This window comes from Chrysochloris asiatica, unplaced genomic scaffold, assembly GCF_000296735.1.
Source record: "Chrysochloris asiatica unplaced genomic scaffold, ChrAsi1.0 scaffold00056, whole genome shotgun sequence".
Lineage (NCBI taxonomy): Eukaryota > Metazoa > Chordata > Mammalia > Afrosoricida > Chrysochloridae > Chrysochloris > Chrysochloris asiatica.
In genome coordinates this window covers 11,644,186-11,668,376 of record NW_006408574.1, presented here as the reverse complement: position 1 = coordinate 11,668,376, position 24,191 = coordinate 11,644,186, and the positions used below count along the sequence as shown (strand labels likewise).

At 40.3% G+C, this 24,191-nt stretch overlaps 1 pseudogene; it reads right to left on the bottom strand.

Annotated features, from left to right (window-relative positions):
- Positions 1-18,028: 18,028 nt before the first annotated feature.
- Positions 18,029-19,393, bottom strand: LOC102810603 (annotated as a pseudogene).
- Between the last annotated feature and the right edge of the window lie 4,798 nt (positions 19,394-24,191).

Genomic DNA, 24,191 nt, shown 5'->3' with positions numbered 1-24,191 from the left:
CTGTGAGTTGGAACTGACTCATTGCCACTCAGCAACAACAATAACAACTGGGAACATAGATATTTATTGCAGTTATGTCCTCTTATTCAACTGACCCTGTAAACATGAGATAATGTCTTTATCTTTTATGTTGGTTTTGTTTTAAAGTCTAATTTATCCCAAATTATTATTTCTACTCCTGTTTATTTATGGTTGCCATTAGTTTGACACATTTTCCATTCTTTGATTTTTAGTCTGTTTCTGTGTGTGTAAAGTGTGTCTCTTGTAGACAGCATATTGAAGGACCCTTTTTTCTTATCCATTTTGTCTCTTGATTGGTGCATTCAATCCATTAACGTTCAGTGTAATTATGGGTAGGTTAGATGCCAAGATGACCAGATGTACATTTTATTGTCAATTTCTTTATTTCTATTGTTTTAATGTTTACTAAATCTTCATGGTGTACCTTTTCTTGATTTAATGTGAAGGTATATTAATTTTCTTTGAGGTTACCCTGTAATTGATTCATTTTTTTCCCAGTTTAAAACAGTCTATCTTATCTTGACATCTACTTGACTTACTTGTCATTTTGAAGTATCTATACTTTTCCTTCTTTTTCTTTTGTAGTTGTCTTCACTGTAAATTGATACCCTGATTCTCTAATTTCAGTCTTGTACGTTGCTTTACTTGGAATACTTCTATATCTAGGTAGTGTTGCCATGTGTGTCATTCTCAGGTTGTTGTCTGCTTGTGTTGGTTTCAGTCCAAGTAACTCCCTTTAGTATTTTATGACCTGGTAATTGCAGATTTCTTTAATTTCTGCTAATCTGGAAATGTTCTAATTTCAACATTGTATTTGAGGGACAATTTTGATTGATGTATGGTTCTTTGTTGGCAAAATTTTTCTTTCAGAGTTTTGTCTATGTCTTCCTGTTGCCTTTTTGTCTGCATGACTTCGGCTGAGAAATCAGAGCTTAATCTTATTGGTTCTTCTTTTCATTTTTTCATATTTTCATTTTTCCCAAGCTGTTCTCAGGATTCCCTTGTCTTTGATTTTGGAGAGTTCGATTATTATTTCTCTTGTTGACTTTCTTTTGAGGTTAATCCTGTTTGAGGTTTTTCAGCTTCTTGAATGCTTAGCTTCTCATCTTTCATGTTGGGGAAATTTTCTCCCAACAGCTCTTTGACTCCCTTTCCTGTGTTTTTGTTTGTTTCTTCTTGTTCTGGAATTCCAGTCATCTGTAAGTTATTCCTCTTCATGTTGTTGCACATGAGTCTTAGACTTTCTTCAGATTTTTAAAATTCTTTTTTCTGATTGTTCTTCTAGCCTACTAGTATTGAGAGATTTATCTTCAAAATCACTAAGTCAAGCTTCCATCGATGCAAATATATTCCTTTGCACTATCAATGTATTCTCCAATTCTGAAAACTTAGCATTAATCTGACTATCTATTTGTAGGTTTTGTATTGTCTCCAATCCTTTACCTATTTTGTTTTATTATTCCTGTAGTGTTTTCCTGAATTCTTCCTTGTTTTCCTCAGCCATTCTGTCAGTCATTTGGAAGTACCCAAACATCATTCTCTTGAATTATTTTTCAGGTAGTTCCGATGTCTTTTTCCCTAAAAACATTTTCTAGCTCTGCTTCTTTGTCACTTGTTTGAGCCATTCTGTCTTATTTGTTCAAGTGAATAGAAATGGTCTGCTGCTTTCAAGACGCTGGGGTGTTGTTGTATTTGTATCAAAATGATGATTGTATGTTGGTGTATTCTTATGCATTCACCAACTGCCTCCTGATTGGTGTGACTAGGGTTTGCGCTTGTGTGATGTGCCCTATTTGCTGTTCGTGCAGATTAGTTCAGAATGGATTTCGCTGATATTGTCATTGATCGGATGTATAGAAACTGGTATTGGCTCTTGCCAAATGGGTGGAGCTGTAGAGGGTGTGGTATGGGCACGATTGCTGTCTCCTGTCAGGTGAGGCAAGAAGAGAAAACACACAAGACAGTACAAAAGCAAATAAACAAACAACAGTGAAAACAGAAAATAGTAAAGAAAAAAGAAAGCAGGCAATAGCTAATAAAGAGGAAAAGGAAAAAATATTTTTTAAAGAGATAAATAAAAGTGAGAAAATAAAAAGAAAGAAAGAAAAATACTAAATACAATTAGCAAGAGGAATGAGTAAAAGGGAAAGAGACTGGAGCATAATAAAGAAAATGAAAGAGACAAAAAAAAAAAAAACGAAGAAGAAGGACAGAAGAATGAAGTAGCAGCTGTGAAAGAGAAGCAGAAAACAAAAAAACAAGAAGAAATGAAAGGAAGGAAGGAAGAATAAATAAACAAAACTAATGAAAGGAAAAAAAACAGGGCAGGTACAGACCCAGAGAGGAGAAAATTCTGGAGTATCTTGCCAGCCAAACACCTTATATCATGGGTGGGCAAGGAATGAGAAAGCAGCATTCTCAACCCTGGAGAGAGTTCCTATAGGGCTAGGTAGTGTGTGGGCATCCAATCCAGATGTAGTTCATGCAGACCCCAAAGCAGCTGGGGGATCAGAGTAGTTCTGTCCCAGAGGGTAGCCAAGGGTAAGAGGTCCTGCCAGAACCAGCTCTGCAGGTCTAGAGCAAGCTACACCTGATCCCAGGTGCCAGGTTGGTGCTGCTAGCTTCCCACTCCTTTTGATGAAGTTCAGATCACCTGGAGGGCAGGAGCATCCCTGAGAATGCACACAGGTGAGGGCTGGCCACAATTTTTGTCACCAGAGTAATGTAGGGTACAAGAAGAAAAAAAAATTTGCATCTTTCCATCAATAAGTGGAATGCCTCTGCACTACCTATCACCCTCTTGCTTTCTAAGTCACCCACAAAAGTTCAAGGTGACCACACTGCACCTGGATGGCCAGCACAGAACTTCTTTATTTACCCCACTCCACAACCACACACACACACACACATCTGTTCAGCTGTTTCTCCTAGTGAGGGCTACTCCAGGGCTGGCTCTGCAGATTTCCACCAGAACAACCAAATGAGGTTAACATGGCTAGATACCCTCTCTTTCAATGGGGCTCAAAACCGTACTAGTCACCTCCACGTGGCTTTGAATGCTGGAAGAGTGGACACTTCCCTGGGAGAGTATGAAGGTGGGGCCAGTCTTGCATCTGCTCACCAGGGGAGTGTGGAGAAGAAAAAAATCACATTTCATCTCCATGAGTCACCAGTCAGTTTCTGCAATGCTAATATGTTTTCTTTTCTTTGAAACTACTTACAAAGTCACATCTGGTTGGTTACCAATCTGTCTCTTTTTTTTTTTGCCAAATCTGTTCATCTTTCTCTCCTAATAAGTATTCAATCTGGTTCCCTGACCCTTCTTCTGAAGTTCAGGATTCCAGGACTGTCATCTATATCTGTCTCATTTGGTTTTCTGTATCTTTGTTGTAGAAGGTCCTTACAGCCTTTCTGCCTAGTCTGCCATCTTGCTGCCTCCTCATTGTGTGATTTTTACCTGCTGCCTCCATGAGTGTTGATTGTGGACCCAAGCAAAGTGAAGTCTTGGATAACTTCAGTCTTTTCTCCATTTATCATGATGTTACTTATTGGTCCAGTTGTGAGGGATGTTGTCTTCTTGACATTGAGGTGCAATCCTCACTGAAGGCTGTGTTCTTTGATCTTCATCAGTCAGTATCTTAAATCCTCTTCACTTTCAGCACCAAGGTTGCATGTCACAGGTTAATGAGTCTTTCTCCAATCATGATACCATGTTCATCTTCATATAATTCATCATCTCGAATTATTTGCTCAGCATAGAGATATAGACAGAATAACAATAATGTTATAACCCAATAAATACTACATTTAAACAATTTACAATGATATTTACCATATATTAGTCTATGATTACAATTGATAATAGGCATTATTAAGGATTCTAATGATTCATGGAGGTGGAGATATAGAGGTTGACTCCTACCCTAGTAACATCACTGAGCAGGGATACATGAATTACAGTAATACACTCAGAGATGAAATCTAGTGTTTGCTTGGAAAAGTTGTGTTGCAAGATAATAAAATCTGCCAAAGAGAGATCTTTGTATATACCTACTTTGTTTCTTGGAAGCAGCAGATAGTCACATTCCAGTGCAGTTTCTAAGGGCACTGAGATGTGTGGAATTTTCCAACATAGAATTCTGACCTTCTGTGCTGGAGAGATAGGTTCACGATCAGTGCACTGTCACCACTGGCCTACCATTGGAGGCCTGAGTGTTACAACAATGTGAACAGGTTTCAGCAGACCAAGGCCAACTAGGAAGGAAGGCCTAGGGATCTGCTTCTGATAATCAGTCAGTAAAAACTCTACAGATCCCAACAGTCTATTCTATCCCCAGTCATTGGGACGGCGCAGGATGAGGTAGCATTTCCTTCTGTTGTTTTTGGAGCCACCATGAGTCAGGGATCAACTTGACGGCAGCTAACAACAACAGAATGGAACCCTGATGGTGCTGTCAGATAAGCACTGGACTGTTAATCACCAAGGTCAGAAGTTCAAAACCCACCAACTCTGCAGGAAAGAGGTCACTATGTGTCAGAATCAACAAGATGTCAGTGGATTTGGTTTGGTTTAGGTAGCAACCACAGATGGTAGTTAACAACAATAACAGTCCTGTAAGTAGTTCAGGGCCTAGGATGGATACAGTCAGAAGTACAGCTATTGGGTAGTGGCTGAGAAGACTCAAGAGTTGACATGGATAATTAGAACAGAGGTCATAGATATTTACATACAGAGCAGGAACATGGGGTGGGGAGTTGGGGCAGGTGGTTGGAGAATGCTCTGCCCAGAGAATGAATGCAAAAGGGCTCCTTGAAAGCATTTTACTAAGTGAAAGAAGTCAGATTCAAAAGGCCAATGATTCCTTTTTATGACATGTGAGTAACAGACAATCCATAAAGACAAAAAGCAGGTTTGAGACTGGAAAGAGGGATGAATAGGGTATAATTACTAATGAATATGAGGTTTTCTTTGGAGGTGATAAAAATGTCTTGGAAGTAGGTAATAATTACTCCCCATTCTTAGTGAATTTACTAAAACCCACTAAGTTGAACACCTTAAAAGGGTAAATTTTGTGACATTTGAATCATACCTATATGAAGCTGTAATTATAAAAACAAGAGAGAAATCATTATTTGGATGTCAAGTTTGAATAACAACAGCAACAACAACAACAAAACCCCACTACCATTGAGTCGATTCCGACACAAAGTGATACTATATAGAGTTTTTGAGGTTGTAAAACTTTACAGAAGCAGAAATCCTTATCTTTCTCTCACAGACTAATTCGGGGGTTTGGACTACCACCTTTATGGTTAGCAATCCAGTGCATACCCTACAGCACCACCAGGATAACAAGTCCCTTTTAGGTAGAGATAGCCAGTCCTAAAGGTCTCTTGGTTTAAAAAGTTAGACTTACTACTGTCTTTCTGTCTTCCTATTGCCCAATTCCTTCTCCATACAAGATAGCTAGCTCCCATGAAGTCACAGTTAGTGGATAATTGATGACTTCTAAACTAATGTGTATCTCCCAGTAGAAGACCAACTTGCTTCCAGCGAGTAGGAGCAGCTTTATATTTCTCTGGAGCTGAAATGATGAGATTTCAAGAAATCAATTCAAGTTCAAGGAGCAATGTTCAACATGAAAGTAACAATTATAACTAATACCAATTTTTAAAATAATTTCTTATTAACTTTTGATGTGAATTGAACAAAGGTGCACAGAGCAGATCAGTTTTCCATTCAACAATCCATACACATTTTGTTTCATGTCATTGATTGCTTTCCCCACAATGCAACATCACTCCTCCCACTTCCTCCCTGGGCTTCCTGTTTCCAGTCCTCTTTGTTTCCTAACCATTTTAGACTTTGTTCTTAGACAAATGCTGCCTCTTTGATCTCAAATGATTGACTACTCAGAGAAGTAAGTACCTTCCTAGTTATTAAATTCAAATTTTTACTGGCTCCAATAAAACATGTCAGTTTGTTTCTACTCAGCTCTTTGACCTTCCGATTCTTATGAACTTGCCATTTCTCTTTCAGAGGAATTGTGTGTGGTCATCCATGAGTTTTGGGATCATTTGGATACATTTTTGTCTTCCAGGATATATCTATGGCTGCTAGATTAATGTTCTGACTTGTACCTAACTTCATTCACAGTAGAGTAATCACCATTTGTGTATTTTTCTTATCTTCTGGAATTAGGTGTTTTCTTTACCCATTGATGGATTGAATTGTGTTCCTAAAATATGTGCCAACTTAGCTAGACTGTAATTCTCATGATTATGTAATTAGCCTCCCTCCTGTGATCTGATGTAATTATCCTGTTGTTTTTCTTGCATGCCATCAGGTCCATCCTGATTCAGAGCCCCCCTGTATAGGGTTTCCAAAGCTATAAATCTTTGCATAACTCTAAATGAGAAGAAACATCTGCAGACATCCATTAATACTTAGAACATGGAATGTACAAAGTATGAAGCTAGGAAAATCGGAAATTGTAAAAAATTAAGTGGCATGCACAAAGACTGATATCCTAGGCATTAGTGAGCTGAAATGGACTGGTATTGACCATTTTGAAATAGACAATCATATGATTTACTATACTGGGAACATCAAATTGAAGCAGAATGCCATCACATTCATCATCAAAAAGAACACTTCAAGATCTATCTTGAAGTACAGTGCTGACTGTTCAAAGCTAATATCCATGTGCTTACAAGAAAGACCAGTTAATACCACTATTATTCAGATTTACACACCAACCACTAAAACCAGTGATGATAAAATTGAAGAATTTTACCAAATTCTTTATCTGAAATTGATCAAACATGCAATCAAGGTACACTGATAGTTTTGGAATGCAAAACTTGGAAAGAGCAAAAGGGTCAGTAGTTGGAAAATATGGCCTTGGTGATAGAAATGATGTTAGAAATCACATGACAGAATTTTACAAGACCAATGACTTATTCATAGCAAGTACCTTTTTAAAACAATATAAAAGGCGATTAAGCACATGGACCTCACCAGATGGAATATTCAGGAATCAAACTGACTACATCTATGAGGAGAGACAGTAGAGAGGCTCAATATCAAAAGTTAAAACAAGTCTAGGTGCAAGTTGTGGAACAGACCATCAATTGTTCACATGCAACTTCAGGCTAAAGCTGAAGAAAATGAAAACAAGTCCACAAGAGCTAAAATATGATCTTGGATATATCCCATCTGAATGTAGAGATCATCTCAAGAATAGATTTGATACATTAGACAATAAAGACCAAAGACAAGAAGAGTTGTGAATGACATCAAGAACGTTATACATGAAGCTAGCGAAAAGTCATTAAAAAGACAGGAAATAAAGAAAAAAAAATGGATATAAAAGAGACTCTGAAACCTGCCCTTGAGTGCAGAGAAGCTAAAGCTAATGGATGAAATGAGGACGTAAAAGACCTGAACAAAAAAAATGTAAAGGGCAGCTTGAGAAGACAAAATAAAGTATTATAATGAAATGTGCAAAGACCTGCGGTTAGAAAATCAAAAGAGAGGAATACCTCAGCATTTTTCAAGCTGAAAGAACTGAAGAAAAATTCAAGCCTTGACTTGAAATATTAAAGGATCCTATTGTGTGGTGCTGTAGGGTAAGCATTAGACTGCTAACCACAAGGTCAGTGGTTCAAACCCACTGTCCACTCCTCAGAAACCTTATAAAGGGTAACTATGAGCCAGAAATGACTTGACAATACTTAATAATAACAACAACAATGGACAAAATATCAAATGTTACAGAAAACATCAAAAGGAGGTGGAAGGAATACACAGAGGCACTGTACCAAAAAGAAATGGTTGATGTTCAACCATTTCAAGAGGTAGCATATGATTAAGAACTGATGGTAATGAAGGAAGACATTCAAGCTGCACTGAAGGCATTGGCAAAAAAACAACAACAAGGCTCTAGGCATTGATAGAATACAAATGGAAATGTTTCAGCAAGCTGATGCAGCACTGCACTGGGGGCACCAACTCATCTATGTCAAGAAACTTAGAAGATAGTTTACCTGGCCAAATAATTGGAAGATATCCATATTTGTGCCCATTTCAAAGAGAGATGACCCAATGGAATATGGAAACCATCAAACAACATTATATCCCATGCAAGTAAAATTTTGCTTAAGATAATTTAAAAGTGGTTGCTACAGTACATTGGCAGGGAACTGCCAAAAGTCAAACTAGATTCAGAAGAGGTTGTGAGACTATAGACATTGTTGTTGACATCAGATGGATCATGACTGAAAGCAAAGAATACCAGAAAGATGTTTACTTGTGTTTTATTAACTGTGCAAAGTCTTTTGGCTGCGTGGATCATGACAAGCTATGGATAATATTGCGAAAGATGGGTATTCCAGAATGCCTAATTGTGCTCATGAGAAACCTGTGCGTGCCCCAAGAGACACTTGTTAGAACAGAACAAGGGGATACTGAGTGGTTTGATATCAGGAAAGGTGTGTTCTAGGGCTGTATCCTTTCACCAAATTTACTCAATCTGTAAGCTGAACAATTAATCTAAGAAACTGGATTATATAAAGAAGAATGTGGCATCAAGATTGGAGGAAGACTCATTAATACTTGCAATATACAGCTGATACAAACCTCACTTGCTGGAAGCAAAGAAGACTCCAGCATTCAGTAAGAATTGCATCTCAATATAAATAAAGTAAAAATCCTCACAACTGGACCAATGAATAACATCATGAAAACAGAGAAAAGACTGAAGTTGTCAGAGACCTCATTTTGCTTGGATTCACAGTCATCACTCCTGGAATGAGCAGTCAAAAACTCAAAGTATTACATTAGGAAAATCTACGGAATACATTAAAGATCAAAGAGATCAGTTTGAGTACTGAGGTGAACCTGTCCCAAGCCATGATATTTTCAATTTTCTCATATACATGTGAAAGTTAGACAACGCATAAGGAAGACTATGGAAGAATTGATGTATTTGAATTATGGTGTTGGAGAAAATATCAAAAGTACTATGCACTTCCAAAGACAAACAAATCTGTCTTGGAAGACGTATAGCCAGAGAGCTCCTTGGAAGCCAGGATAGCAAGACTTCGCATGGGCTGAATGAATAAAAAAAGGTGATCTTGAACTGAAAATGATACAAAACATTCATAATGTTAACAGACCCCTTTAAAAATACCACACATCTAGAAATGGAGAAGGTTTGGAGAGAAGAAGCCTGGACAGACTTGGACTAGAATTCTGACTTCACATTTATCTAGCTCTGTGACCTTGAGCTAGTCAATGAACTTCTCTGTGCCTCAATTTCCTTTTCTGTGAGTTGAGTATACTAATAGTTATCTTTCAGGATGAAACTAGCATCTGGTATGTAGAAGAAACTCAACAAATGGAGAACAGAACGGCAGTAGCAGCGGTCCTTTTTCTATTTTTGAACTCACTCATGGCCATCTACTCAATGCTGACTTATAGCTACCATTGGGTGGAACTGTAGCATAAGTACTTGACTGCAAGTTCAGGTTGAACTGCAAGATTGGAGGTTCAAACTCACCAGCTGCTCCTTGGAAACACTATACAGGGTCACTATGAGTCAGATCCAAATAAACGGCACTTAACAAAACAACAACAATAACATAGGGTTTCTAAGACTGTAGATTTCCACAGTAGCAGACAGCCTCATCTTTCTCCCATGGAGCAGTGGTTTTGAACCACTGACCTAGTGGCTAGCAGTTCAACACTTATCATACATCACCAGCAAGCCTCCTTAACTTTCATATGTAGGTGTAAATAATCCCTGAATTTGAGACTATGAAATAGCCAAATGTTTAGCTGGCATACCTGCCAGAGATGAGATCGTAATGATGAGTTCTTTTAAAAGGTGTATCTTGCTTCCTCCCCAAGTTCCATATTACAAGAAAATTTTAAAGACAAAACTCAGACTAAAATAGTAGCATTGTATATTTCCATAGCTAGGAATTCGTTATTTACAAAACAGAACAAAATGTTTTAACTTACAAGAATTTCTCTGGTAGCAATGTCAACATCCCTACTTCAGGGACAGCCGAAATAGCTCTCCTTCTCCAGGGGTCTTGAATGCTGTGCAACGATTGGAAGCTACAAAGATTAAAACAGAGTTGCCCACATACTATGACAGTGGGTTTGGTTTGATAGATTACCTCCAAATGTTTTGGGTTGGTTTTGAACTGCTGAATATTACATCTACTAGGATATAACCTGTTTCCATACAGTCCAACTCCTAGCAACTCTACATGACAGAGTTGAACGGCCCCATAGAGCTTCCAGCCTTTACAGAAGCAGACCACCACAACTTTCCCCCACAGAGTTGTTGGTAAGTTTAAACCACCAACCTTTTGACTACCATCTGAGTGCTTAACTACTGAGCCACCAGCATTCTTTAGGACATAACTAGACATTTAAAAATGCAAAACCTGAAATAAATATGGACATTCCCCTGTAATTGTGGAGTCCAGGTGTGGCACTGTAGGATACAGCATTGGGACTGCAAGTTCGCCTTGAACTGAAAGGTTGGTGGTTCAAACCCACTAGCAGCTCCTCAGAAACCCTAGACAAAGTTACTATGAGTCAAAATCAACTTGACAGCACTTAACAACAGCATGTAATCATGTTTCTAATAAAGCAACCTATTCTCATGGAGAAATTCTTGTAAAAAGCTTTTATTATGCATTGAGTGATGGTTTACATGGGAGAACATCAGTTTTGCATGCATCCTATCGCTTTATGTATCATTGTAATAATTACAACCCCCTCCATGCATCACCGTTCAACAGTACTTATTTCTATTATCTATGGTTGTTTTTTGTTTTTATTTTTGGATGTACACAAAAACACTCAGAAATATATAATCATTTAAATAGCCAAAGGGATTGCAAGCCTTCCTCCGGGCCACCAGCAGCCAGACCCTCTCTTTCCATGAGTCTAGAGACCTCAACTGCTCTATCTCTCCATGTCCTCATCTCTGGTGTCACTGCTTCTCTGGATAGAGTCCCACCTTCCACTTATGCTCTTCTCTCTTGATGGTCCTAGGATCCTCTGTTCCTGGAATGTAAGATTAACTACTCCACACCCCACCCCCCACTTTACGTTACAATTTTATGAACTTGACCTATACTTATTGATGTAGTAGCTCAAAATACCAACTGAGAAGGAAGGAGTCTTCACATCAAATATCAATCCTATCCCCTCTGTATGCAAGGTAGATAGGGACAGCCAACTTAGACATTGTCTACCTAAAATGAAGGGCCAATAAAGGCAGGAAGTGACTGGCTTACAAGTTTTCAAGAGGGAGTTTAGTTTAAGTGTGTGTAGGGGAAGATAGAGTCCCCACTGAATAGTTATCATCTTGTCTAGACAGGCCTGGTGAAAAGAGATAGGGATAAGATTCTTATGATTCAATCATGAGTAATTGTTATCATCACTAATTGTGACTGTCACATCTGTAAAAGTAGAGGTTTTGTAACAAAAATGGGGGGGGTAGGGTAGTTAATCTTACAGTCCCCAAACAAAGGACTCTAGGACCATCAAGGGAGAAGAGCACAAGTGGAATGTGGGACCCTATTCAGAGAAGCAGCGACACCAGAGATGGAGGCAGAGATGGGGACATGGAGAGAGGGAGCAGCTGAGGACTTTAGACTCATGGAAAGAGAAAGGCTGTGTGCTGGCAGCCAGGAGGCAGGCTTTCAGAATGTGTCCTTTGGTTGTTTAAATTACTATGTATTCCTGAGTGTTTTTGTGTATATCCTCCCCCACCTCCCCAAACAAAAAACAAAACAAAACAGAGTGAATGGAAACAAATACTGTTGAATTATGCATGGAGGAAATTGTAATAATTGCAATAAAATTATGGTGCAAAGTCAATGATCTCCCATGTAAACTATTACTCAGTTCACAATAAAAACTTAAAAAAAAAGAATGGACTTGTGGTGTGGTGCTGTAGGATGAGCACTGGTCAAGGGAGGTTGGCAGTTCAAACTCACCAACCACTCCTCAGAAATCCTATACAGAGTAGCTTTGGATCAGAACCAACTTGACAGCACTTAACAGCAACAAGTGGAGTCCAAGTGTGGTGCTGTATCATAAGCACTGTCTTCAGGGTCAGTTTGAACCACAAGTCTGGCAGTTCAAACTCACTAGCCGCTCCTTGGAAACACTGTGAGTCAGAACCTACTTGATGGCACTTAACAACCACAACAATGGTGCTATAGGATAAGCCCTAGACTGCTAACCACAAGTTCAGCAGTTCAAAGCCACCAGTGACTCCCTGGAAACCCTGTACAGTGACTATGAGTTGGAAATGACTTAATGGCACTTAACAATAACAGTAAGAATAGCATAATATCTTTAATCGCATCACAACCCTGATTGGATGTAAAGGAATTTCTCAGAGGTGTGGCATGTGACACCTTTCATCTTACAAGAGAAAAGGTGAGAAAGGAGCAGAAAAAGAGGGCCCTATTACCACCTGGTGTGGCACTGTGAGTTCATGCACTAGACTGTAAAGTCATTTGAACCACAAGGTCGGCAGTTTAAGCTCACCAACCACTCCTTGGAAACCCTATATAGGGTCACTATGAGTCAGAAGTGAATGGATAGCAATTAACAACAACAACAGCAACAACTCCCACCAAGAAATACGAGCCAGGAGTGGAGTGTGTCATTTAGATCTGGGGTCCTTACATGTGAAACTCCTAGATCCAGGGAAACATTGATACCAAGACCATGGAGAGCTCAAGAATGCTGGGTCTACAGATGTTGAAAGGGGACAGGGGCTTTTCTTCAGAGCCGGCACTTTGAATGGGAACAATTCGTCAACAGAGTAATGGCCCATGTGAACGTCAGTCTGCATGGCCCGGAGACAGAAGAACTGGACAGTACCTGAATACCATTACCAATGCTCTGAAAGGGATCATGTTAGAAGGTCCTCGATGGAGTGGGGAAAACTGTGGAACAATACTGAAAATTATTTTTAAAAAGCTTAACTCCCCACTTCTTAGTTGTGGGGTTTCCTCAGTGACTTCCTTCCAAAGAGGATGGTATAGAGAATGGGGGGAAAGAGGAAATTTACTACAGAGAAACTTGACAGGTGATCTACCCCAGCCAAGTGATTGAGGTTCACATCAACAATGGAAAGTCATGTGGATAGCATGCACTCTTGATGTGAAGTGAAGAGAATGGCACTTTGCCTATGTGGTCTTCTTCCCCCAAACCCATAACCTTTGTCTAATAATGACCAAAAAAGTCCAGTTAAGGGATATTCTACAAAGTACCTAACCTGTGCTCCTAAATAAACTCACGGCTGTCAAACACAAAGGCAATCTGAGGAGCTGTCATATTCAGGAAGAACCTAAGAAAAATCTGAAAATAAATTTGGGATGCAGGCTAGGACCCTACGGGCAGAAAAAGGACATTGCATAAAACCCAAGGACATCTAAATAAAATGAGTTTTCATTAATATGAATGTCTCAGTATGGTTTCATCATAACAAATACACCATACAAACATGTTGTTGTTGTTAAGTGCTGTCGAGTCGATTCTGACTCATAGCGACCCTGTATAGGGTTTCCAAGGAGCAGCTGGTGAGATTGACCTGCCGACCTTACAGTTCAAACGGCTTTGCAGTCTGGCGCATTAATACGATTCTAATAATCAGGAAAATTTGATTTTGCATATATCTCTGGAAGATATGTACTAATATCCGCCTAATGGAATTTTGGAAGAACTGGGACTCTGTTAGATAAGCACTGGACAGCTAACCAAAGGTTAGCCCACCAACCTCTCCTCAGCAGCAAGATGAGCCCACCAACCCTCTCCTCAGCAGCAAAGATTTACAGCCTCAGAATCCCTACACAGGGTTGCTATGAGTTGGAAACAATACAACAGCATTTAGCATAAACAGTGGGAATTTCATAATCCTTAGAAAAAACAGAAGGAAATTATTAAAGATTATGAGATGGTTTCTTAGAAGTGAGGGAGGTAGATTGCTAGATTCAAAAGGCTGCCTACTAAGTAACAATCCAACATAACAAAGGATTATGATGAAATATCATCATAATGATATTTCAGGTCACCAGTAATAAGGAGAAGAAACTAAACGCTTCCAGTAAAGAAAGTGACGCACATTGAAACAGATCTTGCAAAGGCATATCTATCAGACTTCTCAGCAACATCACTAAGACGTAGAATGCATTGGGAAATATCTTACAGATTCTGAGGGGAAATTACTTTCATCACAGCCATGATTACAATCAAGTGTAAGGGTACAATTGAGACATTTTCGGATGTACAAGATCTCAATAAATTAACCACCAAGTATCTTCTCTGAGGAGCCCTGGCGGCACAGTGGTTAAGCAGTTGGCTGCTAACTGAAGGGTCTGCTAACTCCATGGGAGAAAGATGTCTGTTTCCATAAAGACTCCCTAGTAAACCACATGAGACATTCCTGTTTTGTCCTCCATGGCGCTGTGAGTTGGAATTGACTCAACAGCAATGGGTTATCTTGTTTTCAGGAAGCCGTGAAGCATGTGTTTCATCACATGAGAAAATTCCCCCAAAAGGAGGAGACACAGAATCCAGGAAACTGGGAGTCCAACACACCAGGAGAGATAATGGGGCTAATGGTGGTAAAGGAATGTGTTGGCATATCAGTCCAGGCCAGAGCCAGTGGGCTCCAGGAAAACCAAAAACCACACACAGAAAAAAAATCTATTTGACCACAAGGGAAAGTGTGTTGCAAGCCTACTACACTGTCTGGAAGAATTCCAATTGGTACCTAGAAAAGGAAGCCAATGAGGAAGAAGGGGAAGAGGTTGATGGTGAACTATGGAAGGGTGATTATCAAAAGAAGAAATATCACCATAGTATCCTTGTTCTGGATTCTTGGTGTGGTGTTCTAGGAGCAACACTGTGCTGCAAACCAGAAGGTCAGCAATTCAAACCCACCAGCTGCTCCTTGGAAACCCTGGACAAGGTCATTATGAGTCAGAACTGACTCGACAGCACTTAACAACAGCAACATCCTTGTTCTAGCAGAGAACAATTGGTATGTGGGCAAAGTAATATAAATATTTTAGTAAAACATGTTATTAAAACTTGTGGAAACGGAAAACTGGGGTGGGTGTGTGCTGAGCTAAGACAATACTCATTATATTCATTTCCTAAGACCACTCACTGTACAAATTACTATGCACTTAGTGGCTTGAAACAACAGAACTATACTGTGACCCATACTTGAGGCCAGAAGTCTGCGCTCAAGTGCCAACAGGGCGATGCCCCCTCTGAAGTCTCTGGCAGGGATCTTTCCTTGCCTGTCCTAGCTCCTGGTGGCTCTGTCTTAGCTTGCTCTGTGGTGACATAATGACATTCTCTGCCTCCATCTTCACATGGCTTTCATATCTGTGTGCCTTTGTGTACCCTGCCTTCTTTTTATTTATTTATTTTTTCTTAAATGTTTTATTGTGAATTATGTAATAGTTTACATGGGAGAACATTAGTGTTACATTCATTCTATCATATATCGTCTCATTGCCATGGTTACAATCCCCTCCATGCAATCCTTCTCCCGTATCCCCCAGGTCTTCAGCACACAGTTGCTCTCCCTCTCTGGATCTAAAGTCTCCAGCTGCTTCATCACTCCACGTCATCATCTCTGCCTCCATTTCAGGCATCACTGCTTCTCTGGGTAGGGTCCCGGTCTCTGCTCTTCCTCCCTTGATGGTCCTAGGGACCTCTGCTCCTAGACTGAAAAGTTAATCACTCCCCTCCTTGCTATAAAATGTCTACCTTTACATTTCCGACCCTCACAATCAGTCCTGATAACAATTATTCACTATTGTATCACAAGAGACCCATCTGCATTTCATTGCATCAGCCCCATCTAGACAGATTGAGTACTACTCACTGGAGATTCTACCTTCCTCCAGGCCCTCTGGATCTAGGCTCCCTCTTAAAAGCTTGTAAGCCAGTCACTTCTTGCCTTTGTATCCCCCCCACCCCCCATTTTGGGTAGCCAATGTCCAAGTTGCCCATCCCTGTCTACTCTGTGTGTGGAGGGTGTGGGAATGATTCTTGCTGTTAGGACTTGTTCCCTCTTTAGAGCTACTGCTTCCATAGGTTTAGGTCAAGTTCATCAAATTGTATGAGAATGCTTTTTTCTTCCCCTCTTCTTTTTACTTCTGATTGAGCTCTGATCATCCAGTCACTGAAGCCAGGATAAGTGGGTATTATCTGCAAGTGTGGGTGTTCTTATGCATATGCCCTCTCTTCTTATCAGCTGGATGCTTCACTCTCCACTCTAGTCCTCTGTGGCTATGTCACTGACTCTGGGCCCAAGAGTCCCCAGGTCTTGCCACACTGCTGGCCAACCAGATCTTCCCCCGGGTTCACAAAAGTCTATTGAATGTTGTAGGGCTTAGCTCACCACTTCATTGCTGGTTTTCCCTCACTTCCCCTATTGTTGTCGAGCGTGGTCACCAATCACAGCATGTATTCCCATTGAATCTTAGTCTTGGAAGGGGGTTTGCACTGAGGGGACCCGACCACTTGCCTTGATGTTTTCTGGGCAAGCATGTTGCTTGTTCTTGTAGTAACAGTCGATCTGCCTATGTTGTTTTATATTTTTCCTGTAGGTCTTTCATTCAAGAAGTATCGTCTGTTCTTCTAGCCACTCCAGGCTGGTCTGCTTGTCCTTTCAAGTGGAAAATTCCCATCTCTGGAGATCTGGATGTGGTTCAGGCTTCCACCTATAGTCTTATGTATTGCAGAGGCTCCACAGGAAGCCTCCTTCACTGGGCACGTTGTAGCCCCATTTTAGGTATTCCAATCAGTTATACCTGCCTTCTTTTTAGTAAAGACACCAGTCATTGCATTTAAGGCCTAGCCCTAAATCTGTATAGACACTTTCCAAATAAGGTTACATACTAAGGTTCTAGGTGATCGTGAATTTGGGGGGGATACCATTCAACTCATGAGTTGTCATACAGAAGTCTATACATAATGCCAGAATTTTACAAATCAAGGAGGGAAAGTATATACTACTTGGAAGCAGATGGAGACAATGGTGGCTCAGTGGTAGAATTCTCACCTGACACATGGAAGACCTGGGTTTGATTCCCCACCAATGCCTCTTCTATGCAGCCACTAACCATCTGTCCTCGGGTGGCGCTGTGGGTTAATACGCCAGACTGCAAAGCCGTTTGAACTGCAAGGTTGGAGGTTCAAGCTCACCAGCTGCTCTTCGGAAACCCTATACAGTCACTGTGGTTTGGAACCGACTCAATGGCACTTAACAACAACAACCCATCTGTCATGTTGCTCTGATGTTGAAGAGATTTCATCAGTGATTCCAGACTTACATGGGCTAGGAAGAAAAATTGTGTGATCTACTTTAGGAAAAAAAAACAAAACAGTCAAATAAAACCCTAGAGATCTCAACAGTTCCATCCCTAGCCTATTGTGGAGACGGTGGAGGACAACGAGGCAGCATTTTACCCAGTTGTACAGGAGGACACCATGTGTCAGGGCTGATTCAACAGCTGCTACCAATGACAACATGTAAGTCAACCCTGAAACTTCATTAAAATAATTGAAAGCGGCTCCCTTGGTGGAACAGGAAACAAGGATGCGGATAGATGAGATTAAGAGAATGGATTTTTTTTCAAGTCACTTAATTTTTTTTTTTTTCTCATTAAAATTTGTTTTAATGGGTCTCAAAATTCTGTGACAAATTTCTGGCCAAGTTGTTTCCATTTAAAAAGTACTGATTAAAAACTTAAAACTGCCACACACAAAACAAACCGATAGTCCACATGACATTCCTTTTCTTCGGAAGGTTTTACGATGCATTCTTATCATTAACCAGTCTTTCACTATTAAACTTAAATGGCCAATGGAGACAAACAGTTCTGAGATGGTTCTTCCACCACTGATTAAGACTGGAGGGACAGGTGTTAAAGGTCATATTCATTGAGCCTCCTGAGCTTTCTGAGCAGACTTGGTGACTGCCAGCTCCAGCAGCCTCTTGGTCCCCTGCCTTGATGACACTCACAGCAACAGTCTGTCTTGTCACCAACGGCGATACCACCCAGAGGAGGGTAGTCTAAGAAGCTCTCCACACACATGGACTCACCAGCAACCATGTCAATAATGGCAGCATCACCAAACTTCAAGAATCTGGGGCCATCTTCCTGCTTCTTACCAGACTAGCGATCAACCTTCTCCTTGAGCTCAGCAAACTTGCAAGCACTGTGAGCTGCGTGACAATCCAGCACAGGTGCATGTCCAGGGCTGATTTGGCCTGGAGGATTCAGGATGATCACCTGTACAGTGAAGCCAGCTGCTTCCATTGCTGGGTCATGTTTACTGTCACCAGCCACATTGCCACGGCGAACATCTTTGACAGAGACATTCTTTACATTGAAGGCTACATTGTCCCCAGGCAGAGTTTCATGCAAAGCCTCATGGTGCATTTCAACAGATTTTACTTCAGTGGTAACATTGAACAGAGCAAAGGTGACCAGCATGCCTGGTTTGAGAACACCAGTCTCCACTCTGCCCACAGGGACAATGCCAATACCACCATGCCAATACCATCCTGGAGAGACAGACGCATGGGTTTGTCAGTTGGATGAGTTGGTGGCAGGATGCAATCCAGAGCTTCAAGCAATGTGGTTGCACTGGCATTGCCATCCTTACGGGTGACTTTCCATCCTTTGAACCAAGGCATGTTAGCACTTGGCTCCAGCATATTGTCACCATTCCAACCAGAAATTGGCACAAATGCTACTGTGTCAGGGTTGTAGCCAATTTTCTTAATGTAGGTGCTGACTTCCATAACGTTTTCAGTTAAGTAGGTGGCTCAGTGGAATCCATTTTATTAATGCCAACAGTTGGCTGTTTCACATCCAGTGTGTAAACCAAAAGGGCACGCTCATGGGTCTGCCCATTCTTAGAGACGCCAGCTTCAAATTCTCCAACCCCAGCAGCAACAATCAGGACAGCGCAGTCAGCCTGTGAGCTTCCTGTAATCAGGCTTTTGATAAAGTCTCTGTGTCCTGGAGCATCAGTGACGGTCACATAGGACTTGCTAATCTCAAATTTCCACAGGGAGATATCAATGGTGATGCCTCTCTCATGTTCAGTTTTCAGTTTATCCAAGACCCAGGCATACTTGAAGAAACCTTTCCCCAGCTCAGCAGCTGCCTTCTCAATTTTTTTGATGGTTCTCTTGTTGATTCTGCCACATTTGTAGATCAGGTGACCAGTAGTGGTTGACTTGCCAGGATCAACATGTCCAATAACAATGGTGTTGGTCTTTTCCTTTCCCATTCAGTTTTGCGACAGTTTTCACCAACACCTGCAGTCTTCTGGCAAACCCATTGCGAAAAAGCTCAAGCTACTTAATATTATGTGATGTTTAAAACGATATGTTTGTACTGCTATGATTAAAAAAATGAAAAAATATTTGAAAAAGAAAGGATGAATACATAAATCAAGAGACAAATGGAAAAAAATGTAATAATAAAAACTTCAGTTTTCTTTTCTACACAGCAAATACTTATCCAAGAGATTTATTTTATTTTATTTTGTATTGGGGAAAATCAGTTTCCTGGAGAGACTGAAAAACACAAATACAAGAAAAGCACACAAAAGGTGTGAATTCCTTGTTTTGTTAAATGATTATTGTTGTTAGTGCCGTTGAGTTCTGACTCATAGTGACCCTGTTTAGGGTTTCTGAGGAGCAGCTGGTGGGTTTGAACTGCTGACGATATGGTTAACAATCCAGTGCTTATCTTACAGCACCACATCATAGTATGTGCTTTATAGCAAAATCCCCACCACCTAGACTTCATACATGAAATCCATCAACCCAAATTTTATATTGCAACGATTTTAGAACAACAAATATCGGAGCTGAAAGTGAGTTTTCTGATCATCTACGCACAGGGTTTTCCAACTTACTTTTAGCAACAGAAATGCTTTTCCCAACAAAATACTACACAGAACATTTCAAATTTAAGAATAATTTTAAAACAGGTATGCTGTTGTTAAATGCCATCAAGTTGGTTCCAAATCATAGTGACCCTGTATAGGGTTTCTGAGGAGCAGCTGGTGGGTTTGAACTGCCAACCTTGCAGTTCAAACCGATATTGTGGTCCAGTGTTTACACTACAGTGCCACACCATGATTCTAAAAACAGGTGTGTTGTGGTGGGAATGGGAATTCCCCACTGCTCTTGGGAGACCTGGTGTGAGGCTATAGGGTAAGTACTCGACCACAGCTCTTCTGATTTTACACCTTGCACTGTCCCCTTATTCTAGTCCAACGACAGCCACTTGGTCTACATGCAGGTTGCACAAGAGCACAATGAAGTGTTCTGGAATTTTCATTGTTGGAAATGTTATCCATAATTTGTTATGATCTACACAGTTGAATTCCTTTGCATAGTCAATAAAACATCTTCCTAGGATTCTCTGCTTTCAGTCCAAACCCATCTGAAATCAGCAATGCTATCTCTTGTTCCATGTCATCTTCAGAAGCTTAGGGTTAAGAGTATGTAACTCCATTCTTTCTCAGTTTAAAAAAAAACAAAAGGACCTTGATACCAATGACTCGTGGGCTTCTTGCATTTCTACATTTTCTTCAATAAAATGTCTTACTTTTGTAAAGAGAAAACAACAGCACTGCCACCTAGCTCCTCGCCCTCATGAAGTAGAGGAATCTGCAGGGCTACAAGGGGAGTAAGCAGACTTCCAAGATTGGGAAGGAATCCAGCTAAATGGCTTTCCAGAAGGGAAAAGGCCAGAGAGTGGCTTCTTTATGTTTGGGATAGGAACTGGACAGGAAGACTGTTAAGTCTGTTACAGTCCCTGGGTAGCTGAAATAGTTAATGTGTTCAGCTGCTAACCAAAAGGTTGAAGGTTCGAATTCACCCAGAGACACCTCAGAAGAAAGGCCTGGAGATTTCTTCCCAAAAATCTACCATGGAAAGCTCAAGGCAACACAATTCTTCTCTGGCACATGTGGTGGGGTCACTATAAATCAGAAGCAACTTGACAGCAACTGGTGTCTACCTTGAAGGCTTTGATGGAGCGGGAAGAGCCAAATGATAAAGCCAGTGGTACTTTAGCAAGGAAGAGATGTGTGAAGGGAATTCCAGAGAAGTCAGATAGCCCAGCCAGACATTGTTATCCGAAGATCTGCCACTTAGTTTTGTAACCAGAGGAATGCAACTCTCTCTTTCTCATTTTCTTTCATGTGAAAGGGCGATAGTAAGGGGACCCACCTGGGCAACTTGCATAAGGGGAGGTTAATATCAAATCTTCCTCATCATTCCAGTTCATAGCAGGCACTCAATAAATACTAATGATTATTACCATTGCTTTATTGTGAAGTCCATGCAAAACTAAGCATGTTAGGGGTTTTCTTTCCCCTCCCTCAGTATTTTATGCTTCAATGGTGGATGCTTTTTGAAAAGCAAAAGAATTTAATTAAGAACTTATTATCCTGAGGTTATGTTTCCCAATTTTTGGTGACTCACGTGTTTTTTTACTGAAATGGATGGGAGTTATTATCATCATCACTTGACAAAAAAAAAAAAAAAAAAAAGCATTCTAAGTCAGTTTCCTCAAATATGGAAAATGTACTAGTTTATACTGGGTCATGGTTGGCCTTGTATCATTCTTGAAACTCCATTAAAAGAAGAAAAAACATACATTGTCATTGGGCCAATCCTGATTATGAGTCCAAATCCCATTATATTTTGGATAATTTCTTAGCTTAGAATGAGAAATATGGAAGAAAAAGGAACAAGTTCTCAACACTTCCACCTTGGCATGTAGAAATCTACTTCCTAAAAAAGTTTTTCATGACATTATTGTCTCCCAGCTTCAAGCCCACCCTTCTCCACTCAGTTTTGCATCATTCTGCATTCCATTTTTACTAGATCTGAGACTGAGGCCACAAATACCATTTTTGCTTTGCCAGATGCTCCTTCTAGCCTCTAGAAGGCGCTAGAGGGAGCCCTCGAGGCTGGAGGAAGGAAAGGGACTGGCTCCTATTGTTTTCCTGTGAGTTTCTGGCTTGCTTATACTTCCTGTAAGATCAACAAGGTTAATCCATCTCTTTGAGGGTTTCATCTTTTTCACTGTCTGCTACCATACCTGTCTAGTGACTTGTCATGCCTGCTGACCTGTAAACAAGTCAAATCTAGCCACCCTCACTTCTGAGCAGCATTCTAGTTGTATTTCTGCTAAGACTGATTGGGTCATCATTTTTGGCAGCCCACAATATAGTCTATATTCTTCACCGACACAACATTTTGAACATGCTTTCTTCCTTTTTTATTATCCAACTTTCAAATTCAACTGAAGCAACTGAAATGACTATGACTTGGATCAGAGGCATCTTAGTTCTCCAAGAAATATCTTTGCTTTGTAACATTTTAAAGAGGTCTTTTGCGGTAGATTTGCCCAATGCAATATGTCATTTGAATTTTTGATGACTGTTGGTTGTGGAGCCAAGTAAAATCCTTGGCAACTTTATCTTTTTGCCACTTACCAGACCATGGCTTGAGCCAGAAGTACTTTAGTGATGTTTTTGTTCTTTAAAAGCTCCTGCGTGGCAGATTTGCCCAATGTAATATGTAGTGTGATTTCTTGACTACTGCTTCTATACGCATTAAGTTTGGATCCAAGTTAAATGGATCCCTTGACAACTTCAATCTTTTCTCCTTTTGTCATTATGTTTTTTATTGGTCTTGTTGTGAGGATTTTTGTTTTCTTTCCATTGAGTTGTAATCCAAACTGAAGACTATATTCTTTGATTTTCAAGGGCTTCAAGTCTTCTTTGCTTTCAGTCAGCAAGGTTGTTCTAGCTGCATATTGCAGGTTGTTAAAGACCCTTCCTCTATCCTAATGCCACATTCTTCCTCACATAGTCCAGTTTCTCAGATTATTTGTTCATCATACAGATTGAATAAGTATGGTGAAAGGGTACTACCCTGACACACACCTTACTTGGTTTTAAACCACACAGTGCCCCCTTGTTCCATTTGAACAATTGCCTCTTGTTCTATATACAGATTCTGCATGAGCACAAGGAAATATCTTTCTGGAACTCTTCATTCTAGCCAAGATCCACTTGATGTCATCAATGATTTCCCTCATTCTACATTCTCTTCTGAATTCAGCTTGAATTTCTGGCAGCTCTCTATCAATGTGCCACTTGTCTGTCAGTTGGCTTGCATATTGTTGTGCTACTGGAAGCTATCCCACTAGGCTTTCAAATACCAGCAGGGTCACCCATGGTGAACAGGTTTCAGTAAAACTTCCAGATGCAGATGGACTCAAATGGAGGATCTGGAAATTTACTTCCTAGAGAAATTGACAATGAAAACCTTATGACTAGCAGGAACATTGTCAATATTGTGCATGAAGATGAACCCCGAAGGTTGGAAGGCACTAAAAATACAACTGGGAAAGAGATGCCTCCCCAAGTAGAGTTGACCTTAATAGTATGAATGGAAAAAAATGTTCAGGTCTTTCATTTGCTGATGTGGCTTGACTTAAAATAAGAAGTAACAGTTGCAAACATCCATCAATAATCAGAATGTGGTATATATGAACTATGAATCTGAGAAAATTGGAAGTCTTATAAATATGAAATGGAATTCATAAAGATTGATTTTCTAGTCATTAGTTAACTAAAATGGACTAGAATTGTTGTTGTTGTTCTTAGGTGCCATCAAGTCGGTACCGACCCATAGCGATCCTATGCACAGCAGAACAAAACACTGCCCGATCCTGGGCCAACTTTACTATTGTTGCTATGCTTGAGTCCATCGATGCTGCCACTTGGCCAGTCCATCTAGTTGGGGGTCTTCCTCTTTTTCTCTGACCCTCCAACTTACCAAACATGATATCCTTCTCCAGTGACTGCTCCCTCCTGACAATATGTCCAAAGTATGAAAGACTAAGTTTACAGGAGCAGAACGCCTCATCTTTCTCCCGCGGAACTGCTGGTAGTTTCTAACTGCCAACCTTGAGGTTAGAAGCCTGATTTTATCAGGGTCTGAGACCGGCTCAGACCACTGTGTGGGTTACTCGAAGGAGAGGCGAGGATTAAT